The following is an 8544-nucleotide window of genomic DNA, read 5'->3' as shown; positions in this document are numbered from 1 at the left end:
CTGCAAAGAAGCCTTTGTTCTGGGCTTCTTAGGTGAATGCGTTTGCATTCATGGCAATATTTTCAGTAAAAGTGATCCACGTCTAGATGTCAGAAAGCTTGCAGTTGCTGCTGCCCATCGCCCTCGGAAGCAGAAAGTCCAGCCAGAGACAGCTGAGAAGGTTCTCTGGGGACAGAACAGCCGCAGTGTGCTGAAGGAGACTGCTCGTGGGGCCCCAGCGGAAACAGCTCAGCCTGAGTGCTCAGATGCCACAGTGCTCCCGCTAAGAGTCCATTTTCCTGATGGGGCGAGCAAATAGAAATATACTTATTCTAGAAGCAGCGCCCGAGAGTGTCAGGGAGCGAGGCGACCATGGTGGAGTGGAGGCATTCACCTGACTCATCACTAGGCTAGATGTGGGGCTGGAACCCCTGAGCCGTGAGATCTTGACCTGAGCTGAAACCAAGAGTCGGACGCTTAACCAACTGAGCCATGCAGGCGCCCCGGGAATGCCCTTCAAACTTTTTAAGTCTCACCACATCCCTGTGTCGGAAAGGCTGGGCAGCCCCAGCTCCATTTTCAAAGATGAAAGAAGTGAGGCTCCGAAACGGTAAGCGACCTGCACTCTGTCACACCATCATAGTCCCCCAAAGGCTCTGAGCTCATTGAGGGCAGAGACGCCATCTAGCCTCACCATTGTGCCCCCAAAGGGCTTGTGACGGTATAGACAATCCTTTCATTGTATGAACGAGCAGTGCTCACAGTCACCCAGAGAGCAGGATCTTTGTTAGAGAAGCAGTAAAGATGGCTTTTTATCAGAATTCGGTCCAGGCAGGCTTCGAACTCAGGCATTCCCTTTCTCCTCAGAAGGTTGCGTCTTGACCATTTGGGAAAGATAGAGAAGTGCCATCTCTACTATCCAAATTCGGGATGTGCTTACATCAAATCGTCATTTTTTTTTTTTTCCATGGTAGCCTCAGTCGGAGTAGAGCCAACTTCACAGAACAGAGACCTCGGTGAATGAATGAAGGATCAAATTAATGTTGATTTCCTAGCACTGTGCTGTGTGTTCCTGCAGCCTCTCTGTCCCTTTATCCGGTGAACTGTTAGCTCATCTTTCTAGTTCTATTTGAATGCTTGCTCCCTCACTGAAGCTTTTTTCTTCTGTGCTTCTAATAGCTTCTATATCTGGCCTTGCATTGGAGTTATATGGGGATTTATACCCAAACGCTAGATTGAAAATTCCTTGATGAGCACTGGGTCTCATTCACCTTTGTGATTTTCACAAAACCTCCTAAGCGCCAGGTAGGGTGCCCAAAAGATCATCGTTGAGTATAATGATTGCGATCGCAGCGCTAAACTCAGCCATTAACCACTATTGAATCTAGCCCCAATTTCCCTTTCTCTAGATTTGCTGGGCCTTTAGAGTTTCCCAGCCTTTCCCTGTCGCTGTATTTACCCCCTGGGGCAAACCAAGAAGAGAGAAAAAGGAAAATTATAAACACGACCCCACATTTGCAGTTTTCTGTCACAGTCTTTTTTGTTTCCTCCAATCAAGAGATTTTTCTTTTCTACATGATTAATTTCTCCTCTCTGACCCTTTGCAGCCCAGAGTTATCCTAAAAGTTGCCTTGCATCTGTCTGCTTAAGAGAATGCATTAATTACCTCGGCAACGTTCGTTTGTAAGTATCTAAACCCCCATGTGTGCGTGTATGTTTCTGTATATGCGTACATATTTCCCTTACCACTCCCCACCTTCTAGGTAAAGTGATTAAGTCCACTTACATAAATACCCACAGGGGAAGTGGGTTTTCTGGAACCTTGGTGTGCTCAAGGAAGAAATACTTCTCAGGGGCACCTGGATGCTCACCGACTGCTTCTTCACCCAGAGTAACAGGTAGACTCGTGACACGGAGTTCAGTTGAAGAAGCAGGAAAACCTGGTGTTTATAAAGCACAAAGGTTACTTAATCCTCCCCGCATGGTGACATAAGCCCTACACAGCAAAGGGCTACAGTTCTGCACAAAATCGGAGTCCTTGCACCCAGAAATTGGGTCTTATTCCTACTACCGTTTGCCTAACATTAGGGACCCAAAGGGTTAACGGAGTAATGATGCTTTGCTTGCATTCTGGCAGGCACCCCACTTGTGCTATGTTTGTGTGTATGTGTGTATGTGCTATGTTTGTGAAATAAATCAAGGACTTAACCGTGCTTGATGGGAGGTGGGGGTGAGAAAGAGAAGAGAAAAACAAGAGGTCTTCTCACCCATCTGTAGCACACCCAAGCAGTGTGGTCTCTCATCTACTTGACTACATTGTTGCCTCCTTAAGATCAAGGTCCTCGGGGCACCTGGGTGGCTCAGTCGGTTAAGCGTCCGACTTCGGCTCAGGTCAGGATCTCACGGTTTGTGGGTTCGAGCCCAGCGTCAGGCTCTGTGCTGACAACCAGCTCAAAGCCTAGAGCCTGTTTCAGATTCGGTGTCTCCCTCTCTCTCTGACCCTTCCCTGACCAGGCAGTCTCTCTCTCTCTCCCTCAAAAAATAAAAAAGATCAAGGTCCTCATGTTTCAGCCCTGCAGCCCCCGTACTCTAGGCCTAGTGATTTGTACTAGTTAATGTTTGATTAGCAGATGAAATGGATAAAGGGACGTTTCTGTGTCAGTTTCCCATGGCTGCTGGAAGCCGTTACCACTCATCTCGGGCCTTACAGACAACACACACGCCTTATCTTACAGTCTGGGAAGTCAGAAGGCCAAACAGGTCTCACTGGATTAAAAATGAAGGGGTCAGCAGGGGGTTTGGTGTTTTCCTGGAGGTTCCCGGGGTAGAATGCATTTTCTTGCCTGTTCTAGTTTGTGCCTACCTCCCTTGATTCCTGCCGCAGTCGCCGTCCGTCTTCACAGCCAGCAGTGGCCATTCAAGATATCACATTGCATCCCTCTGACGCTCTCCTGTCTCCCCCACTTCCCCTTCCATTTATAAGTAGCACCCTTGGGAGCGCCTGGGTGGCTTAGTCGGTTAAGCGTCCGACTTCAGCTCAGGTCATGATCTCACGGGTCGTGGATTCGAGCCCCACGTGGGGCTCTGTGCTGATGGCTCAGAGCCCGGAGCCTGCTTTGGATTCTGTGTCTCCCTCTCTCTCTGCCCCTCCCTCACTTGTGCTTTCTTTCTCTCTCTCTCTCAAATATAAATAAACATTAAAAAATTTTAATAAGAGATTATAAGTAGCACCGTTTGGGATGATATTGGGCCCACCTGGATAATTCAGGCTACTCTCCACATTTCAAGGAAAGCTGATTAGGAACCCTCATTCCATCTGCAACCTTAATTNCAGCACAGAGCCCGATGTGAGACTTTAGCCCACAAACTGTGAGGGCCACCTGGGTGGCTCAGTCAGTTAAGCGTCCGACTTCGGCTCAGGTCATGATCTCACAGTTCGTGGGTTCGAGCCCCACGTCGGGCTCTGTGCTGACAGCTCGGAGCCTGGCACCTGCTTCAGATTCTGTGTCGCCTTCTCTCTCTGCCCCTCCCTCCCTCACACTGTCACTCTCTGTCTCTCAAAAATGAATAAACGTTATTTAAAAAAAAAAAAAACAGGAAAGAAAGAAGGGGAAGGAAAAGTATAGACCCCTGAATCTACAGAGTAAAGGAATTTATACCGTAAGTACCTGCAGAGGGGAATGAGCAATAAGTGACCCCACCCCCACCCTGTAGTCCTGCCAAAACCAAGGCACCAGGTACTACAGAAAGTAGGAGGTGGCATAAAATGAAAACAGAGTGACTGGTAGAAAGTTTACTCTTTGGAAAACCTAAACCTAGGGAGGTGCCAGAGTCAATGATGCTAGTGTAAAACAGGGAATGGAGAACAAGATTAAGCGAAAATCTCAATGGGGCAATGGGGTCCTTACTCCTCTCCTGTACCCCGTTCCTAGACACAGCCAGGTATACGCCACTAGGGTTGTGCTCAGCATGATGAATTATATAACTCTTCTTGGAACTAAGGTCCTCGGAGAAAAAGAACTCAGATATTTTGGGTGTTTGGGGGAAGAAGCCCACTTCTGCCTCAGCACCATTCAAGCAAACTCCCCAATCAGCAAGCCTCAGCTTTCACCTCATATTCAGAGAGCTTCTTGTTCTTCAAATTTTAATGTTTCTTTTTAAGACAGAGAGCGCACACTCATGCGTGCACGGCAGAGAGAGAGGGAGACAGAGGACCCGAAGCCGGTTCTGTGCTGACAGCAGAGAGCGCGATGCGGGACTGGAACTCGCAGAGCGTGAGATCAGGACCTGAGCCGGAGTCGCACGCCTAACTAACTGAGCCACTCGGGTGCCCCACACGGAGCTTCTGATCGCTTTGATCAGGTACCGCTGTCGTAGCGCCAAGAATTGCCAAGAAACTCTCCAATTTGAGAGAAACCCTTAAGAAAAGACGGATTATAAGAACTCAAAACTGTACTGTGTCTCTTAGGTTGCACAGGCTTCATCAGAGTGAGGGAGTAAACCTAGAAAGAGAAGAACCTAGGAGGTGGGAGTGCCTACGCAGAACGAGGAAGGGAGGTTGTAGGACAAGAACCGTGTCCCAGGCCTTGCGAGCACAAGGAACCATTCTAGATCGAAACAGGATGGTACGGGGTGACGGAAAGGAGGCTTACCGGGCAAATTGGAAAGGGTGGATTTTTGGTAACTTTTTCTAAGTATCTGAGTAGTTGTAAAAAAATATTGATGAGCATTTGACAATTCTGGAGGAACATTTCGGTGTGTGTGTGTGTGTGTGTGTGTGTGTGTGAATGTTAGCTGTATACAAAACAAGACAAATGAAAACAAACAGAGGGACGCCTGGGTGGCTCAGTCGGTTAAGCATCCGACTTTGGCTCAGGTCATGATCTCATGGCTCTTGAGTTCGAGCCCCACACCAGGCTCTTTGCTGTTAGCACAGAGCCCATTTCAGATCCTCTCTTCCCCTCTCTGTCTGCCCCTCCCTGGCTCACACTCTCTCTCTCTCAAAAATGAATATTTAAAAAAAGAGAAAACAGAAAAGAAAATTAGGGACCTAAAATTGTCAGAGAAAAGAAAAAGAAGCATGGTAGACAACTTTGGTCTACCAAACATGGTAGACAACTTAGCTCAACAGTGAATAGTATTTACATAGGCATGGTATTTTTATTTATTTTTAATTTTTTTAACGTTTTTATTTATTTTTGAGAGACAGAGAGAGACAGAGCCTGAGCAGGGGAAGGGCAGAGAGAGGGGGGGAGACACAGAATCCAAAGCAGGCTCCAGGCTCTGAGCTGTCAGCACAGAGCCCGACGCAGGGCTTGAACTCACGAACCGTGAGATGGTGACCTGAGCCGAAGTTGGACGCTTAACTGACTGAACTACCCAGGTGCCCCGTAGGTCTGGTAATTTAAATAATAACAGGAGTGAATTCGTGTGAGAGAAAAGATAGAGAGTTTCAATTTCTCATCTTCCATTAAAAGAAGTTAATAGACAATGTGTGCTGTTGATACACCAAGAAATTATACGGTAACTAGGCTTATTGCTGTGAGCCACTCTAAATGTACACAAATGTCAAATCACTATGCTGTACACATGAAACTAACAGAATTTTATATGTCAATTACACTTGACTGAAATAAGTAAGGATGAACAGTCTAAAACAGAAAAAAAGAGAAAGAAGAAATTGCGACAAAAGCACATCATTTAGAAATATGGAGGGAAATACTAAAAGAAATGGCTGAAAGTTTCGAATGGGACTGAGGAGTGGAGAAATATGAATAAAAGGACTGCTTTGTTTCCAATTTAAAATTTATTTGTTAACTATCTACTTGTATTACTTTGACAACATTAACTGTTTTTGAAAAAGGAAGAAAGGCGGGGCGCCTGGGTGACTCACTCAGTTGAGCATCTGACTCTTGATTTCAGCTCAGGTCATGATCCCAGGGTCGTGGGATCAAGTCCTGCATCGGGCTCTGTGCTGAGTGTGGAGCCTGCTTNTAAAGATTCCTCCTTCTGCCTCCTCCCCCACTCTCTCTAAAATTAATTAATATTTTACAAAATATAAAAAGGAAGGAAAGACAATATTAAAGCAAACTGAAATGAATGGCCAAAGAAGCAGGATGTGAATGTAATAGTCTGGGTCTATTTGAAAGAAATATATTTGACCTGAACAGGAAATCGGCCTGGGTTGCCTCGAAAGCAATGATAGAGATAAAGCTACCAGCCAAACTTTAGAGGTGCTTAATTGTACTTGCTTCCCACTATTCTCTGCGGCTCATTTGGGGTTTTTAGACAATGATGTTAAGAACCATCCAGGGGCCACTGGGGGGCTCAGTCGGTTAAGACTCCGACTTCAGCTCAGGTCACGATCTCACGGTTCATGGGTTCGAGCCCCGCGTCGGGCTCCGAAGCTAGCTCGGAGCATGGAGCCTGCTTCAGATTCTGTGTCTCCCTCTCTCTCTGACCCTCCCCTGCTCATGCTCACTCTCTCTCTCTCTCTCAGAAATAAATTTTTTTTAAAAATTTAAAAATTTAAAAAAATAGATGTTTCTGAATAAAAGCGATATCCCATTACTGATACTTTTCATTTACGGAGAAATAACGCCCTTGGGATTGTTTTGACGTTGTTATGGTTGATTTAGGTCCTTTACCTGATGTTCGGTCTTGGTCACCTTGGGGCCTGAGGCTGTGTTTACTTGTAAGAGAGCTTGCTCAGGCCAGAGAGTACTGCCCAGAGCCACGAAATGGGGCTCAGACGGCTAACTTCACGAGGGAAATAAATCCAACTCCTTTGCCGAGTACTGTACCCGTGTTTACTCCCCAATTATTTGATTTTCAAGCTATCTGCTTCGATAAACTATTGCCCCTACATTATTTAGAGGTCTATTTTGGTAGACTCAACCAAGAATTCAAGGCCTTGCCTTGAACCTGTGTGTTTCCTGCTTACTAATTATTCCAGCAAGGCTCCCCTATGCGCCTCTGTGGGTTAGGGAGATATTGCGTGGAAAAGTCTCTTGTACCATACTCGAGCTGGATTTCTGCTCCAGTTTAATTCTGACTCCTTCAATGGCATCATAAGGGTCTTTCGTCGTCTGATTTATGGCTCCCAAGGTACTTCGCAGTTTCTTCTTTTCTGATGGGAAAACAAGACTTCCATTTTTTATGTGGTTATTACATTGAAATCGCCATCAGAAAATGAATGCATTTAACAACTGCCAAGAAGAGTGAAAAATGTGTCTGAAACATGAAGACAACTCTATTTATGCATCCCTTCAACCTCTTAGAGGCATCAGATAACGGGATAAATGTCATTACGATTTTGACCCAGGGCATTGTGTCATTTAAAATTGAGGTGAAAAAAAGGATGTTCTTTGTTCCGTCGGAGCTGAGCATGTCATAATGAATAAAGGTCATTTACTTTGCGTTACTTTTCATTTGTCCGGGGTTGAATGTCTCTGCATTTTGAGCCTTGGCAGGAAAATGCCCTTATCTGGGGTAAGTTATAAACAATGTCGTGCTGTGAAGGTATTCAATAATCAGCTCTTAAAATCTGGAAAGGGTTCCTCGGAGGAGGGAGATCGATTCGTTATTGCTACAGGATTAGGCCCTTAGAGATTTTGTTCTCCATTCCTGTAATCCTCTGGTTGCTCCTGAAAATAGGACCCCACTCATCCTTTTCATCAGCTTCAGCAAAATTACGAGGTCTGAGAAGACTGCAGTACACACAGGACACACTCAAGATTTCTTGAGGGTGTGCTTGGTAACGATAGGGATGGGAGAAGATTCTACGTGGCTCCCGTTGCCTGGGGGAGCTCAGCATAACTGCTGTTCCAGATAGTGTCACTCATAAGTGTGTGTGTGTGTGTGTGTGTGTGTGTGTGTGTGAGTGACACACAGAGAGAGAGAAACCTGTAACCAAGGAGTTTATAAAAGCAAAGCAGCAACTCTTTTCCCCATTTCTGCCTCTTCTCAGAATGCTCTCTGCTCCCATGGTCCTCTGAGATAATATCCTTGCCTGGCATCGTGATAGCTAAGGTTAATTTAGTTGTTTTTGCAGAAACTCAAGGTTTCATCAATAAGGGCACATGGCGCCTGGGTGGCTCAGTCGGTTAAGCGTCCAACTCTTAGGTTTCTGCTCAGGTCCATGATCTCATGCTCGTGGGTTCCAGCCCCGCGTTGGGCTCTGTGCTGACAGCACCGAGCCTGCTTGGGATTCTCTCTCTCTACCCCCCTCTCTCTGTCTCTCTCCTGTGCATGCTCTCTCTCTCTCTCCCCCTCTCTCAAAATAAATAAATAAACCTAAAAAAAAAAGAAGAAGAAGAAGAAGGTGGCTGGTACTAGTCCAGACCTCCCCTCATTGAGCTCAATGAAATGAGATTAGCCCCTCCTTTACTTAGTGACTTCCTTTACCTGATTTGGAGTCCCTAGCCCTCTCCTTCTCACCCAGACCCTTTTCCACCAGCCTTTAATTTTTTTTTTTTAATGTTTTATTTATTTCTAGGAGAGAGAGAGAGAGAGACAGTTTGAGCAGGGGAGGGTCAGAGAGAGAGGGAGTCACAGACTGAAACA

Source organism: Crocuta crocuta, unplaced genomic scaffold (assembly GCF_008692635.1).
Source record: "Crocuta crocuta isolate KB4526 unplaced genomic scaffold, BGI_CrCroc_1.0 scaffold531, whole genome shotgun sequence".
In the NCBI taxonomy this organism is placed as follows: Eukaryota; Metazoa; Chordata; class Mammalia; order Carnivora; family Hyaenidae; genus Crocuta; species Crocuta crocuta.
Note: the sequence above shows the minus strand (reverse complement) of the source record.